The sequence below is a fragment of the Aythya ferina genome, assembly GCF_964211825.1.
Source record: "Aythya ferina genome assembly, chromosome: 4".
NCBI lineage: Eukaryota > Metazoa > Chordata > Aves > Anseriformes > Anatidae > Aythya > Aythya ferina.
In genome coordinates, this window is record NC_140300.1 from 44,505,874 (window position 1) to 44,525,483 (window position 19,610).

At 40.5% G+C, this 19,610-nt stretch overlaps 1 protein-coding gene across 6 annotated transcripts in view; it reads left to right on the forward strand.

The window, feature by feature from the left end:
- FHIP1A (FHF complex subunit HOOK interacting protein 1A) overlaps positions 1 to 19,610 on the forward strand; it is a 94,621-nt gene that overhangs the window by 27,834 nt on the left and 47,177 nt on the right. The window lies entirely within an intron of this gene.

The following is a 19,610-nucleotide window of genomic DNA, read 5'->3' on the forward strand; positions in this document are numbered from 1 at the left end:
ATTCCACTTTGAGAAAGGGGAATCAAGTTGGCATTAAAGTAAACAGGATGCATCGCACTGGGTGAGACTAAGTCCCCTATCAGAGTAATGTATGAGATAATAACATAATGTGCCACAGGATTCTTGAATATGCTAAAAGTAAAAACACTGATGTAAGGTATTCTATTTGTACAGTCAATGTTAACAAAGCACCCTTGAGATAATAACTGTAGCACTGGAAATTAGATGTGCTGCTGCTGCCTTTAATGCCAATTATGTCCTTGTCAGCTAGCCTGCTTGCTGCTTGTTAACCTTAATGTGTGAAACTGCTGTAGAGCTGCCATTCAGTTCCTATACATGTTTTAGTCCAACTTTTAAATTTAACTCAGCCAGAGAAATACTCTATTTTGACCTTTGTTCGTTTTCTCAGGATACTTTCTGAACTGTTCAGATGCGTTGCACTTAGCGTGCATGCACACTCGTATGTAACTGTAGGAGGGGAGTACTCGGTAATGCACTGCAGCCTGGAATTTGCCTTGCTGACACAGAACAGGTTTGGTCATCCAGAAATTAAAATTGGGTACCCTTATGAAGTTTTAGCTGTCCAACTTAATTTACTGGGGGATGTGCATGATAGGTCTATTTGCAATCTGGATGCAAAAAACATTATAGCTGGTTAAATTTTGTCGTGTATGCAGAATCACCAACAATAATAAATCTATTTTGAGTCATCTATTACACAAAAAAAAACATTTTGCTCTAAGGTTGTCTTTTACAGATAAATGATACTTTTAAGTGATACAAATTTTGCTGTTCTTCTGAACCTGGTACTGTGTGTACTGGCTTAGTTGTATCTGATCACTGGGCAACAGTTCCTTTTGGCTTTCCTGTTGTGCGGTAGGCTTTATTTTTGGTTATACAATTTCATGATTTGTACTGTGCAAAATTTTTGTATTTTGCATTGAACATAAGCATGTAAAGCCAACTCACAGTGATTTGTGGCCAGATTATCTGCACAGAGGGCTGTCTATGCTGTAGATGCAAAAATAGTTTAGGTATGTTAGAGCTGGCATGGTGTGGCTCAGCGCTCCAGAAAATCCGGCTTGAATGTTTCCAGCCTCAGTTTGTCCCTGGTAATGCTGCAAGCAGTTTTGCAGGAAACGGAGCCAAAATTAATAAAGGGTTGCTGGCTCTGTGTGGAGCCACTGTGTACACGTGTTCCTGGAAGAGGAAGCTCCAGGAGGCTCAGTACTGAGGCGGCCGTTCTGCCTGAGGTCAGCTCAGCTTCACCTGCGGTCGCTATTAGCCCTGGTTCTGCTGGCTCGGAGCTGATGTTTGTGTAAAGCTACTTTAGCACGCTTGCTGATGTTTGTTTTTGAGAAGACTTGTTAGAGCAGAGTACAGCACTGTGGAAAAGCACAGACTTCGCTTGGGAGCAGTACCACGTCTGATCTGTAAAACCCTTCTGTTGGAGTAAAGCAAGTTTTGTTGCTGTTACTTGATTTTTTTTCTTTTTTTTTTTTTCTGGAGGAAACAATTTGGATGCAGTATTAGTGGTGCGGAGCCAAATCTAATGAAGTTAAGTTAGTATCCCTGTGGACTGCAGTTACTTCTTGGGTTTATCTACTCACTGTTGGCTTGAAAGTAAAAGTTTTTTTATGATTAGAATTGATTGTAGTTTATGTAGCAGGACTTAGTTTTCTAGTGCTTTCAGGTACAAACTTGAAAGACAGAAGTTGCAGGAGAAAATTCAGCCTCAGTGGGATTTGAGGTTAGCGTTGGGATACCTCTCCTAGGTGCTGAGTGTTTCTTACCTTGCATTGTCAAAGACTTACGCCAGCCACTTTAGCTGGATGCTCAAGTTGCTCAGAAACATTCCTATGTTCCTATAGCAGATTCCAGCAGGAGAGGGGATCTTTAACAAGCAGAAGGAAACCTTATTTATTTTCATCTTCTATCTGGCAAAAATCAAGTCTTAGAATTACTTTGGTGGTAGTATCTTTGACTATTTTATCTCAGAAATGAGATTCAGCTGGTAACTGGAAGGAAAGATTGAGGCTATGCAGATGGAACATTTCGGGAGGATTTCTTTCATGTGACAGTGAGTCCATTGTTAGCCTTGATCAGAAGCAAGAATTTGTCACACCCTTTCACAGTATGGAATATATTCTGAGCCTCTGAAATACTTTGTAGGGAGAGGAAGGGAATCGGGGATTTTATCAATAGCTCCTATAAGGCCACTTCCTAAAACTGCTTTCCAACTGCGTTGCTGCTTTCCATACTTTGCTCCAATTCTCCAGCAGAGGTTCAAGTCAGTTCTTGAATAATTCTTATTTAAAATAACTTAAGAAAGCAGACTTGTTATTTCAGCAGCCGTCTCGCTGGAGAGCAGCGTGGCCCAAACGCTACAATATTTTGAAAAGCTGGTCTCTCAAGATGAAATTCTACCTGTGTCTCTGTTATGATAATCTATCGTCTTGAGGTTGGCTGTGATTATTGTTAGTACTATAAAAATGTCTTTAAGAAAGACTTACTCGGTGGCATTTCCATGCAAGTGAGTAATAATACAAGCATGAGGGTGGAGAAGGGTGTATGCCAGATTTATTTTCCATAAGACAACGAGGGGAAAAAAAAAAACAGTAGAAGAAATTATTCAGAGCTTTCTCTTGCATTGAAATTCTATAAGTGGAGCCTGTGAAGAATTAAAAAGATCAGGAGAAAAGGAGTTGGTTAGAGCTGGGCTGGACTAGGTTTGTGCCTGGATCTGTGTGTGATGAGGCTTAGTTTTTTTTTTTTTTTTTTTTTTTTTGTTTTTTTGTTTTGTTTTTTTTTACTAAGTTATTTTGAGTTCAAAGAGAGATGAATATGTGATTTGTGCCCAACAAAAGAAAGGACTACAGCTGTCAAAGCTCAGGAAGAAATCCACCTGGTCACAGAGTTGACTTTATCTGTCCCTCCTTTTTCCTGTCCTGTCACTGTTCTGCCCTTGCATGTGATGAGGGGAAATACCCAGAGTGCAGGAGGTGCTGGGGTTTTCCAGACTGCTTTAGTTTGGGTTGAGGATAGCCACGAAGCACTCCCATCCCAGCCAGCATCTGCCTCTTGGGAGTATGTGGCAGGCTGTCACCCGGCATACTGCACCTCTCTGCTTGCTGTAAATGTGCTGATTGTTGAAGAGATTTCTACAGATTTCTGAGGGAGTGTCGTAGTTACTGCTGCTTCACGGGCACTATTTCAGTGTGCTGGCTCTCGTAATTCCACAGCATAGAAATCACAGCTTTAGGAATGGAAAACGCACCTTAATTTAATAAAATGGTTAACCCAAAAATGCAATGCAGAAAATAATTAATATTGTATTTTGTTTGGGACATGATGTCTGATCAGCATTACGTCCCATAAGTGGGACTCTGTTTTGCCCTGCTTTGCGTGTGGGCATGCTTTTGAAATAAAACATTTTGGGGCGCACTGTTCTGCTACAGGCTGCAGTCTTCTTCTTTGCTTCTGTCTTCTGCACTCGTGCTGTTGTTTTCATGGCCACAAATCTAGCTGTCTAACATTTAGTTTTTCAGCACCTACTCTCCTCCTAATGAATGTGATCATTTACACAGTGTCACTGTAGTATTGGCATGCTAAATAATTTAGTGAGCTGTGTCAGGTAGATAGCTCGATGTTGTCTATGTTACTATGGCAATACATTTGCTTAATGTAAATATTATTCATTCTGACCATATGAATCTCAGGGCCTCTGACATTATTAGCTGTATTTGGAAGGTGGGAATCTGCGTATCTGGAAGAGAAGTTGTTCTGAAAATACTAATAGTTTAAAGATCACTTTCTTTTTTCATAATTCCTTCTGCTCGTTGACTGAGCTACATAATCTATTGATTGTAAAGAACAGAGCAGAACATTTCTCCTGTTTCTTTATAATGAAGCTGTATTACAACCACGATAAAGAAATATATAACTGTATTCTGATCCTCTAAAAATTCAGCTAACTGAAATAAATGGAAATAGGATCCTGAGGTCCATTAACTTTGCTCTTGGTCACAGAGTCACGGCAATTCTAGAAGCACAAGAACTTAAAATCAGACCTGGAAGACAAATTTCCCTCGGGCATTGGATTTGATTCTGTAGTTTGAAAGGACTGCTAAGTGTGAAGGACTCTTCTGTCACCTTTATGGGTACCAACAGATAGAGAGCTACTCAAAAACAAAATAAAAAAATCCTTCTTTGATAGAAAATTGATGTAAGCAATATGTTAATAAAGTTTATATCTCTTATGTGGTCGATGGTTTTCTTGTCCATTTTGTGGACCATTTCCAGAGAGAAGCAACTACCTTCAACAAAGTTTTGTCCTGAAGGCCAGTTTATTCCTGATTGTATGAGCAATGAGCTGCCAGCACTTCTGAGGCAGCAAATAGGAATAAACGTTGTATCATTCTATTAATGTATTTTTTGTTTTACTTTCTCTAAGTGTGGTATGGCATCATGATTCATCAGCTGACAGTCCATATAAAACTTCAGTCACTTCAAACCACAGGTGTTATCTAATATTGAATGCAAGTCTGTAATATTCACAGTATTTTATGTACTGTTTTTGCAGCTTTACTTGCTGAACTGCTAAGTTTATGACCAGCGTTGAAAAGAGGAGTTGGCTGCACTGCACCCACCCCTTTGTTTAGAATTGTCCCCAACCTTCACACCAAACGTCTGTAATGCAGGGGGAAAAGGCACAGTAAACACTGAATTACACCTTCAATCGTTTGTAGCTCTGCAAGGAAGGGTAGGTGATACTGGAGGGCTCCGTGTGCTGAAATCTGAAGTCAGTGCTCAGCACCTATCTGTGTTTGGCCTGCTAATTGGAAGGAGTAATAAAACAAACCTGCAGCAGTAGCTGAGCACACACTTCTGCGTTTTTTATTTCACAGAAGAGCCTTTGTTGGACTTGCATAAGCATTCTTTATTTTTCCCATCTCCAAGATGGTGAAACTTTTGCTGTCAGTGCTTGTACGTAAGGTAAATCTCCTGACTGGACAGGAATACAAACTAGAATTGGTAGTTGCCTTGCCATGGCATTGTTGCTCACAAATGCTAGTCTAGAATTCAAGTTAACCTGGGAAAATTAATTATTTACCACTTATATCTCTTCCTGACAAGGCTGCCTGTGGGAATACTCTGCTGCTGGCTGTCTCCCTTTTAAAAATACAATATGCTTTAGATACATCTGTTGTTTATAGATGCAGGCAGATATTGGAGCATTTAGATTCAGAATACCTACCAAGTATTAGCATAGCTGAAAGAGTAATTGGAGCAGCTTCTCTGATTATTATTTTAGTAAACAATCCATACGCGTAAACTAGAGTGGGAGAAGCTGTGCCTTCCGTAATGTATTGAAGGAAAAAAGACTACAGAGGCATTTTATCCCCTATGGGAAAAAAATGTGTAGCGAGGGGAACTCCTGTGGGATCAGGCTGGCAGGATTTTCCTGTACAGAAAGAGGCTTGAAGGCTCTGCACTTCCTGAGTCACAAGTATCTTATTTTCAAGACAGGTTGTCGGGAGGGATCCTCTGAGTGCCCAGCCTTTACCAATGCTTGGTTTCAGGACCTGGTGCGTGCCATAAGAACCATGTGAGGTGCACGGGCTGTTCTGACACAACTCACACTGCCAGTAGCTGGAAAAGTGGCGGAACTCCTCTGGCCTGGCTGTTCTGCAGCACTAGAGCTGTTCACGTCTGTAGGAAGGAAAAGTTCCTGCAGGTGGGGAAAGGAGCCTAGCTCTGAAGTGCCCCCTTCTCACTTGTAGTGCCTGGCTGCAGCAAGGAGTTGGGTGCGTGCCAGTGCCTACCTGGGGATGCCTGTAGGCACAGAGGAATGCTTTCCGTCAAGCCCTGTGCCTAACCTTGTGTTTCTGAGCTCCGCTGCATTTTTTTGCATGTACTGCTGAAATACGGCGTGCCTGTATTTTAAAGCCAGGCTGGAGGAAGTGGAATGGATTGCATTACAAGCTGGGTGTTTAAAGCAGGTGATAAATTGAAAGGAACAAAAGCGCGTTCCGAAAAGCAGTTGCGTTTAATGCTTCACACATGATTTGCTCAGCTAGTTTCTTTTATTGTCACGCTCTTAAGTGCCTTTTCACTTTACTCCACAGAAGAAAACATTCTGATAGCTCTGCAGTGCCTTTCATGAGCATAATGAATATTTGCTTTTGAATATTACCTTACAAATAAGAAGTGGAGTTGTTTCATCTGTAGTGTTCTTATTCTTTTGGCTGTCGTTCCTTTTGTGCATTTTGCTTTGAAAAGGTAATGGTGGCTGCTGTGCCATCCCTTGCCTTCCATGGCTCTCCTCGTGGTCCCGTGTGTGGGTTAGGATGGTGGCTTCCCAGAGGAACTGTGCCTCTTAAACATCTCCTTTTGAACTGGCACAAGCGAGTCCTGACACTGGTTGCCGTTGATCCATAGATAGATGGCACTTAATTATCCCCTGCCTTGCCTTCTTTCCATTGCTGTCACAGGGCAGATATGCTGTGGAGATTAAAATGGAAAGAATGTTATCACCCTCGTGCTCTTGTGTTGTCCTTAAATATGATGGTTGCCCGTTTAAGTGCTCAAGTTAGTTAGATGTGGCATAAAAATACACAGGGTAGTGTAAGGCCTAAATTATACTTTCAGTATCCTTTTCAGTAAATGTGGGTATTTTACAGCACTGGGTGTACTTTTGACAGAATATGGTGAAAAAGGTGAGTAAAAAAACAAATACAGTCTCCAAGCTTCTGCTGTTAATTTTGCCAGTACCTCAGTGCTTTTCTTTCATCATTAGGGATTAGAGAGTATAAACCAAGTGTAACATAATGTGTTGTAGATACAAAAGTACTTGCTATTTAATCCTTACTGTTATTGCAGGAAAACAGGCAGACACCATTGGAATAACAGCAACAAGCAGTGTTTGTCTGCCTGTTGAGTTCCTAGGTCGTGGCTTTGGGCTGTTGGAAGGGTGAGGAGGAAGGCCCAGAAGGCTGGTGCTTGCTCACAGCGGGAGCTCTGCAGGTGTTTGCTTCCAGATCCCAGCACTGAACTTCAGAGCTCCTAATATGCTGCTTGAGTGGTGTTAAACTGTAATAACCAGCATTGTAATAAGCTTTACTAGACGTTATTAAGTGGGTTTAGTATTCAAACCTTGGTGTTGGAGATAAGTGTGCCAATGAACCTTATCAGTGGAGCAAAATGTAAATTTTAACTTGTTTATCTCATTAGTCCTTAATAGGGCTTTGCAAATCTTGGCTGCATCATCTGATGATTATATCCTCTGATCTGCTAAGCAAAACAGCACTCTAATAATAGCCAAACACTGTACGAAATCCTCCAGTTGGCATCCTGAGACACCTAATGTATTTTTTTCTTCATTGAGAGGGGCATTGGTTGTGACTTATCTTTTCTGTGCAATGCTGAAGTGAAGGTAACGTGAGAATTCATGAATTGTAGACCCTGAGCTTAGAAACATTTCCCCAGGTAGGGGTTTCTGATGGGCCCGTAGGTCTAAGCACATTGTCTGTGTGTGATGTGTAGGGACTCACCTTCTGGGCAGCTAAAACAGCCCGGCTGTCAACTGAATGATGGTGACTTGCTGCATTAAAAATAATCAGAGTTCTCCACAAGTCTGTTGCTCCCATCTAATGGGAGAGTGAAGAGATTTGGAAGAGAACTTTAGTCTCCTGACTTGAAGGCATTTCCCTGCTGTGGCTTGTGAGGATGACTGTGTCTCCAGTATGCTATTCAGAGCGATTAAGAGGGAATTTAATAGATTTGAGGGAATTCTGCTTTTTCTTACCCAACTGCTCGTACAAATCTTGCCCGAGTCCAAAGAAATTTGTTCAGTCCATCTAGAAACTTTTAAGCTTTGAAGGTTTCCCAGTAAACGTAAGATGTGGTATTTGCGAGTGAACACGTGGTTCTGGGGTCTGACACAACCAAACTCGATCACTTCCACTTGCAAGTTGATTTGGTTCACATTTACTTCCATGTAATCTTTACTTTGAAAATGTTCTACTAATCGTCTCAGGTTGATGTCTTAAATGACCACACCTCTTTGCAGAACAACATTAAAATAATACTTCAGATATTGCTGAATGCTCTATTATGAGAGGATCCATTGTTTGAATGGATGCTGGAGGTGCAAGATTTATTTTTTCTCTTACCATCCTGTTGTGAAATTGGTACTTAAAACCCTTTGCAGTACTCTGAGGGATGTGAGATGGGACAACTGTTAAAATACAGCAGTACACCAGCAGTAGCTACAGCCCTCATGGGTCCACAGAGTCAATTTACTGCTTCTGGTGGTGGGTTTATTGTGCTAGCAGTCATACATCACAGCGCTGCGTTTTATATTTAGCATTAATCTTACTGATGGTCGAGTTGGTGGATAGGTACACTGTCACAGGGAAAGCTTAGCTTTTCCCCTGTTAGAGACAACTGTGGCTCTTGGCTCCCAGTCCTGCTGAGCTATAGGATGTGGGAGCATTGGGGCAACCTGACCTGTACGTGTCGAGTCGAGCTGTGCTGAATTTTCAAGTGTTAGCAAATTTGGGGACTGGTTCTTTCCACTTATTTATTATGGTGGGAGTTACTGCAGGTGGATATGCTTTTGGTACCTGCACTTCTAAAGAGAAGTTTTCTGCCATACGTTGTTAATTTGTCCTTAGTCATATGTGTGTGGTTTAGTGCCGTCTTACCATTTATTTTCTGTTACTTTTCCAGAGCAGACACTTGATTGTATGCAAATTCTCACAACGTCAATGAAATGCCTCCTGAGACATCCAGGGACTGGAGGTTAATGTTGTTCAGAGGGCAGGAATACTTGATAGCAGCAGGGATATCTGAATGCTGACTAGTGGAAAGACGTACTCAGAAACAGTTTTGAAGTGTCATTACTGGAGTGCCCATGGCATGAGTTATGGTTCAAGTAAAGTGGTGTCTGTGGGGAGAGATGGACTTGGAGATAAAACAGTAAAAAGTGGAAAAATAAAACATAAAACAGAGCACAGAGATGGCAGTATGTGGTGAGACAGTAGAAATACTAAAAGTTTAGTTTCAGCAGAGGGATAACTGGTAAACGTAATAGTTTTGCATATGCTACAGTACTTTTCATAACTGATGTATCAATGCAAAAAATGGATTGACATATGCTGTCTAGTTCTTATAACTTATTTCTTGAAGTGAGATGCTAGAAAAAAAATGTCATTTAGTTTCAAGAAGCACGTGCTCAGGAATGAAATTGGAGTCCTACTTTCAAAGATGCTGTGGTTACAGCTGACTGCTGCTCAAGACATATGCGTGCAGACTGACGGTCACATGCCTCTTCAGACTGTTCCTGCCTTCAGCTTGCACTTCTCCTTTGGAGCTCTGTGAGGATTGGTATGCCGTATGTAACGTTGTCTCAGGCTCAGTTTGCAATTTTGGGTAGCATACAGTGCCAATTTTCAATAAATTTGTCAAATTTGGGGTGAGGAGGAATGGGATAGGAAAGATGCTGGATTTCAGGCATGGCAGATAAGTACACCCCAGCTACTTAAAAATAAAACCACAACAAAACAAAGCACACAGAAGTAGTGTAGGCATACTGTAACTTGTACAGCTCCACAAGCTCAGGAGGGATGGCAGCAGAGGTGAGAAGCAGCAAGGTTCCCAAAGACACACACAGACACTCCCCGCCTTTGGAGGTGTGCAAGAAGGAATAGGAACAACCTGTCGCTGGGTGGAACCTGGGCTTTCCCACGCCTGTAAATTTCTCCTTAGGTGCTACAGAATTAAATGGGAGAGGTTGTGGTTTGACTTTCTGTTATCTGTATAGAGAAGTGTTCCTGCTACAGCTGGCATCCAGGCTAGGATGTCAATTTTGAGCATTCCAAGTGTTAGAAAGTTTTAATAGTAAATAAATTCTACGTTAGTAGCTTCTGGTGCTCACTCCACCTTTTAGTAGACACTGTTCTCCTGCAAAATTTGTGAGGTTCTTTGTTTATCAGAGCACTCCCTTTTTAAGATGTGCAGTCCTCATTTGCAATTCAGAAAAGGCTTTTACTTACCTTCTCTTGCCTTCTAGGGTGTGGAAGCTGCTAGTTTATCTTCATTCCTCACTGGACTAGAAAGGCACCTCTAATTCTGTTCACCTTGTGCCAGAGGTTCAAAGGCAAAACTGAAAAAAATAATTCAGAATTGTCACAAGTGTGTTGGATTTCCTTTGTCTTTTTTTTTTTTTATTGTTCCTTTACTTGATTATTTAGCTGTTGTTTTTTCCTTAAAGCTGACAACATGTCTGAAGCAAGTGTTGTATAGACTAAAAATAGATAGTTCTTCTTAGGCAGTGCATTTATATGCCTTATTATCCAGGCAGAGACAGTCTCAAGAATGGAAGATGCTGTAATTGCATTTGGTTCCAGTTGTGGAAGACAGGACAGCATAGGAGTATAACATATTCTCGTAACAGAGTAAACTTGTGTTATGAGATCGGAGATAAATTAATTTGTACTCTGCATAATGGACAGCTTGATGCTGTTTATGTTGACACAAATCTTTTTATTCCCAGGAAAGCTGGAGAAACTTAGGAGGAAAAACACCTACCAGATGTATAAAATACAGTGAAACTGATTGGAAATGGAAATACAAATTCAATTACATGGTTATTTTTCTTTTGCTTTGGCTTTTTATGCACTGAAAATAATAAAAATGCCAACAATTCACTTCGGATTTTGCTGTTCACTAGCATGTATATTAAAAGTGAGAAATTTGAAGCACGTATAGAAAGACAAAACCTGTCAAAGTCCATCCAACTTGCAAATCTGTGCTAAAATTTTTAAACATGGGCATCACCGCAGGAGGAGAGGCAGGTTTTCCATACAGCTGTACTCAGCGATGGGTGAAGTGTTACCTTATGGAAATTCCTGACTTTGCAGGAGGAATTAATGTGAAATGAATCGTCAACTCCCGCTTCTCTGTTTAAATTGGATTAGAAGGGGAGAGTTGAGAGCAGCATTTCCGTGCATCTTCCTATGGGACCAAATACCTGGGGGTTTGTGCGTTGTGGGAACAGAGAGCTGCAGGGATGGCTTAGGATTTTGTAAGGAGTGCTTATTTTGCCTTTTTTACTTTTCTTCCTGTTTCTCATCCCTATTCTTCAGTGAGCAGTGTGCTGCGGTGATTTGTGGGCCTCATCTGAGGCAATAATGTTAATTCAATTGTTATCCCCAAATTTGGCAATTGATAGTCATAAAAAGGAAATGAAAAAGGATTTTGCAATTGCTTTTCTCTTCACCAAGTGTGGAACATAATTTAGGAGAAAGGCAGTTCACTATCTTCTGGAGCTTTCTCTAAGCTAAATTGCAAATGCCTGATGCAAACAATGGTAGTTCATGCAATGTTCTGTTCTTTCTGTGTTTCTTTTTTCTTTCTTTTTTTAAAAGAGGAAAAAAAAAAACACAAAATGGATTTCCATGCATAAGCGCCAATCCGCTAGATTTAACATTCTATTACAACCCTCTGCCTGATGTCAGGTGATGCATATACGTAGTGTGAGATATGAAAATGACCTTTCAGGTTTTAGTAGCTCATTAAGCGTAGTAGGCTTGCTAAGTAATTTGTGACAGGCTTCTGCCATCCTACAATGTAATGAAACAGTTGTCCTGAAGCTGTGTAACAACATGCTTTTGGTCATTCTCTTCATTCATTAATTCATCGCGCCACTAACAGGGTATCACTTCAGAGAGTAGGAAATAATCTTTACTTGCTGGATAAGTATCTTGGGGGGGTAATTCTCTCTAAAATGAGTGGTTTCAGGCAGCCACGTACAGAAAGATAAATGATGATTTTAAGTCATGCAGTCAACTATTATAGTCCGTGCACTATAATGAACATACTGAGAAATGTGGGAGGTTTTTATAGTGTAATAGATAGCTACCTAAATTTATATACAGTTGTAAAATTATTTTTTTAAGGAAAAAAACAACTTGGTATTGCAAATGAATTCCTGAGAGGAGGTATAAATATGTTTCTAGAATAAGTAGTATGTTAACAACCATGCAATATTCATTGCATACCTAGCAGTTTTGATTTAATGGGATATTTTGGCCTATTCCTGGGCTTTTAATTTGAGAGAGACGGGTAAAAGAGAAGTAACACATGCATGTGAATGAGAGAGAATTCCAGTTACAAAGTGCAGGTTCTTTTCTCAGTGAAAACTTCGTAACAAACCTCTGGGGAGGCCAGTTGGTTTATTGATCAAGTAATCAGGGTAATCTTTTAATGCTTTTTTTCTTTTTTACTGATTCTTGAGCCTGAACTGTATTTAGAATCTGCAGAATCATCTGAGAGTTTGGAGAGAAGAAATATTTATGGCTTCTTTATTATGAAATATGGGGAAAGTTTAGAATATGTGGATCTGCATTGTATTGTGGGTTAGTGCTGAAAGCTTACATGTCATCTTTACTGTCAGTTTGTAGAGTCAAGAACATTAGTCTTGGATGACTTATGCTTGTTATAATGAATAGTTTGACATGTTATACAAAGCGCTTGAAAAACTGTTTACATATTGCTCTTGTAGCCATAAAATATATAACTTAATCTTGTTTTCTGTAATCTGCATACGGTAATTATGTGTATGTTGATAACTGTTTTCTAGAGCATTGTTCTCTCAGGAAGATTGTATTTCCTATTCTCTACGTGAGTGTTCTGAAAACAGTGTTAAATCTTCAGAGCATGGAGCCTTCCACTGTTGAGCTAGCCTCATTTATCTTCCTGTCAGGAAGCTTTTCCAGATATGCAACTTAATTATTTCCTATGAATTTATTTTGTACTTTTAGCTGTAGACACTTTATTTTACCTTTCTTAGAAAGAAAGAACAGAACCCAAAACTTTCAAAAAGGAAAACAAGGTTCTGGGTTCTGTTCACTTCATCATCACAACTTCAAGAAGCTTGTGTTGTCCCAAAATATGAGTGAGCTGGGGCCAAGTTTGTGTGATTTAACATGTCACACAGATGTCAGAATTATCTTGGAAAGCAAAATTGATGTTACAGGTTGAGTTGGATCACTTTGATGTCTCTCTTCCACTAGCATAACCAGAACATAAAGTTGGTTTTGTTAAATGTCTGTTTTCTGATGTGCTGCTCCCTCCCACTCCTGGATGGTGATAAATCTTGAAATAAAGCCCTGCAAATTCCCAGTAGAGGTGGGGAGGTTGGCAACAACTGTTTTTTCCAAATAATTCACTTCAATGATGTCAAAAAAAAAAAAAAGTGTGTGGATGCAGCAGCTGATCTGTGCAGTTCCTCTATGAATCAAGGAATGCAAAGTAGCTCTCTTTCAGTGACATGTCTTTTGCCCTTTGGGGTTGTTCTCTTTCCCTCTGAAATCTGATAGGAAAGCATATTCATTGCACACAGTTGTAAACTGAGTTTTGTTTTGCTTGCAGTGCCTGTCTCGCACAGTACAACAACAAACACTTCAGTCTGTGGCCATCAGACATGTTAATGACTTGGTTCTCTCTGGAAACATCCTTTCCTTGGCTCAGCAGTTTTGGTGGTGATTCGGGAATGAACCAGTGGAGTTAAAGCCTTTGAATCAATTTCAATGACATCTACTTTCTTCAGTATGTAGGTAGAAACAAACTTTTCTGAGATGCTGTTTTTTCAGTTTTAAATTCAGGTTCCAATCCCCCTTTTGTAGCTGTTGTCTGCAAGTAGCCGACAAGATAGCTCAGTCACGTGGTGACTGAGTGCTGTTGTCAAAGGAGAAAATAGAGATAGGTATTTTGAATGTTGATAACCTCAGCTACCATTTTATTCTCGCATTTTTAGCCACCATAATCTGTGTTTTTAACCACTAATTATTACTGAATTGCTTCATTTCTGTAGTAAGCCAAATGTGGGGGAGCTCAAACATAACAGAGAAGCAGATTTATGTTCCTTATCGCTCTTTAAAAGAAGCAAATCACACCACTAGATTTGCAACCTTATTTCCTCGCAACCCCAGCCCTTCCTTAGCTTCAGATTTATGACCTAGGGATATGAATGTATAGCTTGTCCCTCCCGGGTCTTTGCAAGAGTAGCTTCAGTCATGCTGTGCTCTTGAGTTCCAGGAAAATTGCCTGTGTACAAATGAATGTGGTGGCTGAATGTGCCCCGTGGTGTATCAGGTAAATAGAGCCTTCCTCGAGGAGGTCAAGGTCTCTGACAGGTATTCTGCTTTGTTTAATTACAGTTCCCTTGAGCAGTTGCTGCCATTTCTCTGGCTGGTAATGTGCCCTTTGATGAATTGTCTTTGTTGGTTACTTGTGCACTTTCCTAGACCCACTATGTGTAATGTTAGCCTAAAGCATCAATGCATTTTGGACCATACTGCCTAACTGGCCTCTCTGTTCATTCATTTTGGCCAACCCCTCCAATCCCTGCAGCAGAAATTGCTGCGGTCTCGGGATTTGGCAGAGCCTGTGCCCCAGCACACAGGCTACCAGTGTGAGTCCATCCCATTGCTTGTCCTTTACATGCACGCTGTGCCACTGCAGCACGGCTGAGCTGGGGCAGGCACTGCTGCTGTGCTTGCTCTGGGGAAATGGCTCATTCCTGTGTCTGGAGACCCATGTATTTATTTAAGGCCATAAACCGGATCCCCTAACAATTAACACACAGGACATGAAGAGGTTAGTGGGACCCCAGCTAGTTATCTGAGCTGGTGTGACACCCCAATAAACGTGTGAGTAGTGTATATCTCCAGAGATTTCAGAAAAGATGAATTGCGTTTTTAACTGCAGCAGGCTGACCGTAAATGTGACAGTAAGGTTTTCATCTCCTTATAAACCACACTCAGCGTAGTTTCTGTCATGAGATACATCTTGTTATTGTGGTCTCGGTGGGCACAAGTCACAAGGCACGCTTTCATGTTTGTGGGTTGGATTAAATTGTGCTTGATGAGAACAGAGTGATACTTTGATTAACTGCATTGCTTCACAATTTGTGGTGACTTCTTCTCTGCTGAGCTTTGATAAAGCTATCTGCTTAAGTGTAAAACATCTCCCACCCACCCACGCGAGGCACAGCATCTTTGCAGGTACTGGGTAGCAAAGGCAAGCAGAAGAAAGCTGACTAAATGTGAAGTGTTTGCTTGAGGTAGACAAAGGACAAGACAACTAGCGGACTGCAGCATCAAAACATGGAAATAAAATGAAGGAGGAAGCTAACTGCTAATATAGTTTAATGTGTTAAAAAACTGTGGTGTAAAGTGTTAAATTGTTAATGTAGTTTTCTTGCTAGTAGAACTTTTGCGAGTAGGACTTAATTAAGCACAGAACTTGAGAACTCTCCAGTGCAGTGGCTTTTAACCACTGTTCTCCCAGTTACCCACCCTGGTTCCAGTTCTCCAGTGAGCAAGCTGTAATCTTTCTGCCTTCTGGTACTGAATGTATAGGACCATTAAGGCAGAGGATGTGACTCCTCGTCATAAGCTTTTCTGTAGCAAAACTTAGCACAAGCAGGATGAATCCTATAATGCAGCGACTGTTTTCCTTTGAAATACTCTCGTTAATAAAATTTACACCCTCTCCCGGATCATAGTCCCTAAAGAAAAGCTGACAAATTTATGCAGAAAGCCTTCTTTTTGATCAAAAATAAACAAACCTTGAACAAGGTCTCTTTTAAGCTGGAACTAAGTTGAGGCTTGCTAAAATTTGCCACTCATTTTTCGCCTGCTCTCCCTCATCCACTTATCAGACACTGCAGAAAAGTGATTGTATAGCTATGCTTAAAACCATATAATTTCCCTCTGCTTCTTTGAAGTTGTCTAATTTCAAGCTCCTTTATGCCACACTGATCCATGAAAATGTTGTGGTATTTGCTGTTTCTTTCACTTCCATTAAGGCTTCTTATCCAGCTCTCTATTGTCTCCGGATTGACAGGGATGGGCAGCTTTGGCCAGCAGGACAAAAGCGTGCAGAATCCAGTACCAGCAGTACAGTTGCACTCGAGAACTGTTGGAGAACACACCAGCATAGGGTTTCAACAGAAGACAACTTTGAAGATTAAACAGGGGAGCCTTGCAGCATATTCTGAGTCTATATTGCCTTGCTATGTTAGGCTGCACATTTTTTGTCTGTATGGTGTGCATTGCCTGGTACGCCCCGATCCTGCAAACTTCTGTGCTACTTTTTTAAATTCAAAAGTGAAACTTCTGAAGAGATGTTGTGGTGGGAGTGGGCTTGACAAGGGATGATTCTCAGCTGGGCTGTTCCTCCAGTGTACTTGGCAATGAAATAAGTACTTCTGTTGATTAGGGAGTTCAGCCATATAATCAGCTGTGGGAAAAGGGTTGATGATTTACAGGCTTCTGAAGGAAAACTGAAAGCAAGTATCCTCTGCAAGTCCAACAGCTAGGTCTCAGTCTCATCGTTAATCTAAAGCTACTCAGTGTAGTTATGACTGCTGCTTTTTTTTTTTTTCTTTTTTTTTTTTTTTTAAAAAAAAAAAGGCAAATCAGTTAGGTTGTGCTAAAGATTTCTGCTCTTTTCCTTCCATCCTCATTTGCTTTTCTCAGATTCCACAGACGTGGTTACAGGTCTAGGTTTGTGATTGTACAATTTTCTCTGCTGCTGCTCAGGGAGCACATAGGTGCTCGTTTACATCCCGTTTGTATACGTAACAGTTAACTGTATTTGCAGAAAAAAAGAAAACCCAACAAACTAAATAAGCCCCCATTGAAAGGTATTTGATATAAACCCATCAAAAGCTTTTGAAATGATGCAATTTTGTTCAATTACTCAAAAAATATAGCAAGATCTTAGGGGAATTTCGCTTGTCTGTGTGAAACTCATTTCCTCGTGTGTGATGCGCTTCCCATTTCACATTGGGATTGTTATGTACATAAAACTTTGGCTGTAGGTGTGGGAACCTTGTGTAGGAGAATAAAGAGTAGAGAAAAAAGTCTTGTCAGTTTAGGCAATTACAATAGCTCTAGAATGGATATGTAAGTGGACTTTGCCTCTTAATAAAGTTAACTGACTGGTAGGATATGCTTGAATTATGGAAAGATTTACCTGCTAAGAAGGTTTTGTTATTGTACAGCACGGTGAAAATATTAAACTGAGCAATGCTTTTTGGAAGTTGCATTTCGTATGGACTGCAGGAGAGGTGTATTTCCACTTGTCAGGTCTGTTAATTGATGGAGTAATGCCTTGAGTAGGATTTAGTGGAGAGGAAAAGCTAAATTATTGTAGTATTTCAACCCTAAACTGATTAAAATATTTCTGTCTGTAGTGGTGACTGAGTTAATTTCTACCCTTTCTTCCATGATTGGTGTTTTATAAATTAATTCGTTTTCCCAAATTTGCATTTAGTATAATCAGATTATTTGTCTTGTCAGATTATTTGTCATTCAGCCTTGCAAAATAATCAAGAAAATCCAGTGGAAAAAGCTACTTGCCACAAATACGGTGAACATATTCTTTCTAGTGCCGCTGTAATGAGCATACTAACTTTCGGTAGATGTGTATCTTAGAAGATAACATCTCTTCCAATATAATTGTCTTCCTTTTTCAAATAGTACACTGTTTTTAGGATCTATTATGTGACCGCTTGTCAAAAAGCTGTATATGCTTTCTGAAGCAGCATTACTGACTCTGAAGTCTTTGAAGCCTATACAATCTATCAGTGTTTTGTCTTACTAAAGAAATCCCGATATCCCAAGATACTTTCCAGACTGGAAATATTTGCTTCCTTAAGAGAATTGATTTGATTTTAGAAATGTTACTGCACATTGCAGTCTTGCTTGCTGCTGTCTAGTTACTTTTAAATTAGAGATAATTAAAAGGCCATAGTATTTGCTGCTGTGAGGGGAAGGTCTGTATTCTCTCACCACTCTTAAATTTCGGATCCGATAGCTGAGCTGGATGCAGGCCAACTTAGCCATGGTCAGCTTACCATTTGCTGCAGACAAGTTGATTTGTTTTCAGCTAGTAATTTGGATTTGGTAGTTTTGCGCTTCATTCCGTGCTTCATACAATCTGTTTATAATGACTTTGTGCAGTAGGAGTGAGCATTCAGAATAAACCGGTTCTGATTGAGTTTTAATGTCTGAGAGGTTGCTATTCATCACCAAGGGATGAATGATCTTTTTCATGATTCTTTGTTATTAAAGATTTAAATGGCTTCAGTCTTGTGACATATGTATGTGCAATCTACTGGTACGGGCAGGTTTTTGTTAGAATGTATAAATGCAGGAGGTGAACTTGCTGTTTTACGGTGTTTGTCACTTGTGTACTACTAAAGATCTTCATCTAGCAATGGGGTAGCATTTGTGCAGGTAATAAAACACATCTCGTAAATGGATTGGGCAAGCTGCATGCAACAGCAACTCAGGGAAACCTTCCTAAACCTTCCTAAAAACAGAGGGGAACTTTCCTAAAAGTCTCCCGTGGTTGGTAGTACAGGCGTTTCTAGATGCCCGTACTACAAGCACAGACAGCAGAGGTGATCTGCTTCGGCAGTAAGCTTTTAACAGAGGCGGGATTTCACTGTGTAAGAACACAGAGGTGGTTATAAATTCTTTCATAAATGTTAGCCATGAAGTAGGTCTTTAGTAGAAAATGAATTTTTGATCTGCACACACAAATGTAACTGGCTGTGTTGTTGGATCTCTTGGTATGTTGTTGTGTTTTGAATGTGTGGTGAGAGATGCACCATAAAATAGCGCCTCACTGCCGGTGAGCACTTGGATGTCCTTTTTTCTGTACATCTGTGCTGAGCCACTCCTGCACAGCTGCAGAGAAGTGGAGCAACACTGCAGGAGTCTGTGATGATCAAAGTGCGAGTATGGCACCTCTACCCTCCAAACCCATGTTTTGATAGCTACAAGATAGAAGTAGTAAAAGTGTCTTTCCCTCTTGTTTTATAGGAGGGTCTGATGGGGAGGGAATGCATGCTGCTAGGAACTTGGGGAGTGGAGGGTGAGGCTGGTTAGGCATGATGCATGAGAAGGAAGAGCCGTGAAGGTTGGGGAGGACAGAGAATTAGAAGAGGTTGGATGAGAAGCGAAGGTAACAGGTTTTAGATTGCCCGTGTATAATACATCCTAGAGCTTTGCATGTATCTCAAGTGTCTTACGTCACCAGCCTTTGATTTTTATTGGCAGTCTTGAAGAAAGCCATGATCTCCCTTACAGTTGTTTGCTAGATTAAATAGTGGAGGCTGACCTGAAGTTTCTGATTCTACTGTCGCAATTGTAACGATGGTAATCTGTCATGTGATATCGAGATGGGTATGTAATAGCAGTTTCTTCTGTTTAAATTCTTCAACAAGTGCAAACTCTACAGAAACAACCTCCAAGTTGTAAAGTCAAACAACTCAAAACTAGTAAATTCCAGAAATGAACTTGCCTCTGCTTTGTTAATTAACTTCTCTTGCTGCACCTTATGATACCATCTTTAATTACACAATCACATTAAGTTTTCCAAAGCTGCTTGCTTCATTTCATGCACAGGACAGATCTGCTTGAAGGGTGAATTGGGGCTGTGCGGTGAAGGGCACTTCTGCCCAGAGGAGTCTGCTCAGCTGCTACAGAAATAGGAAGGTTTGTGTTTGGAGGAGAGGGCTGGCCAAG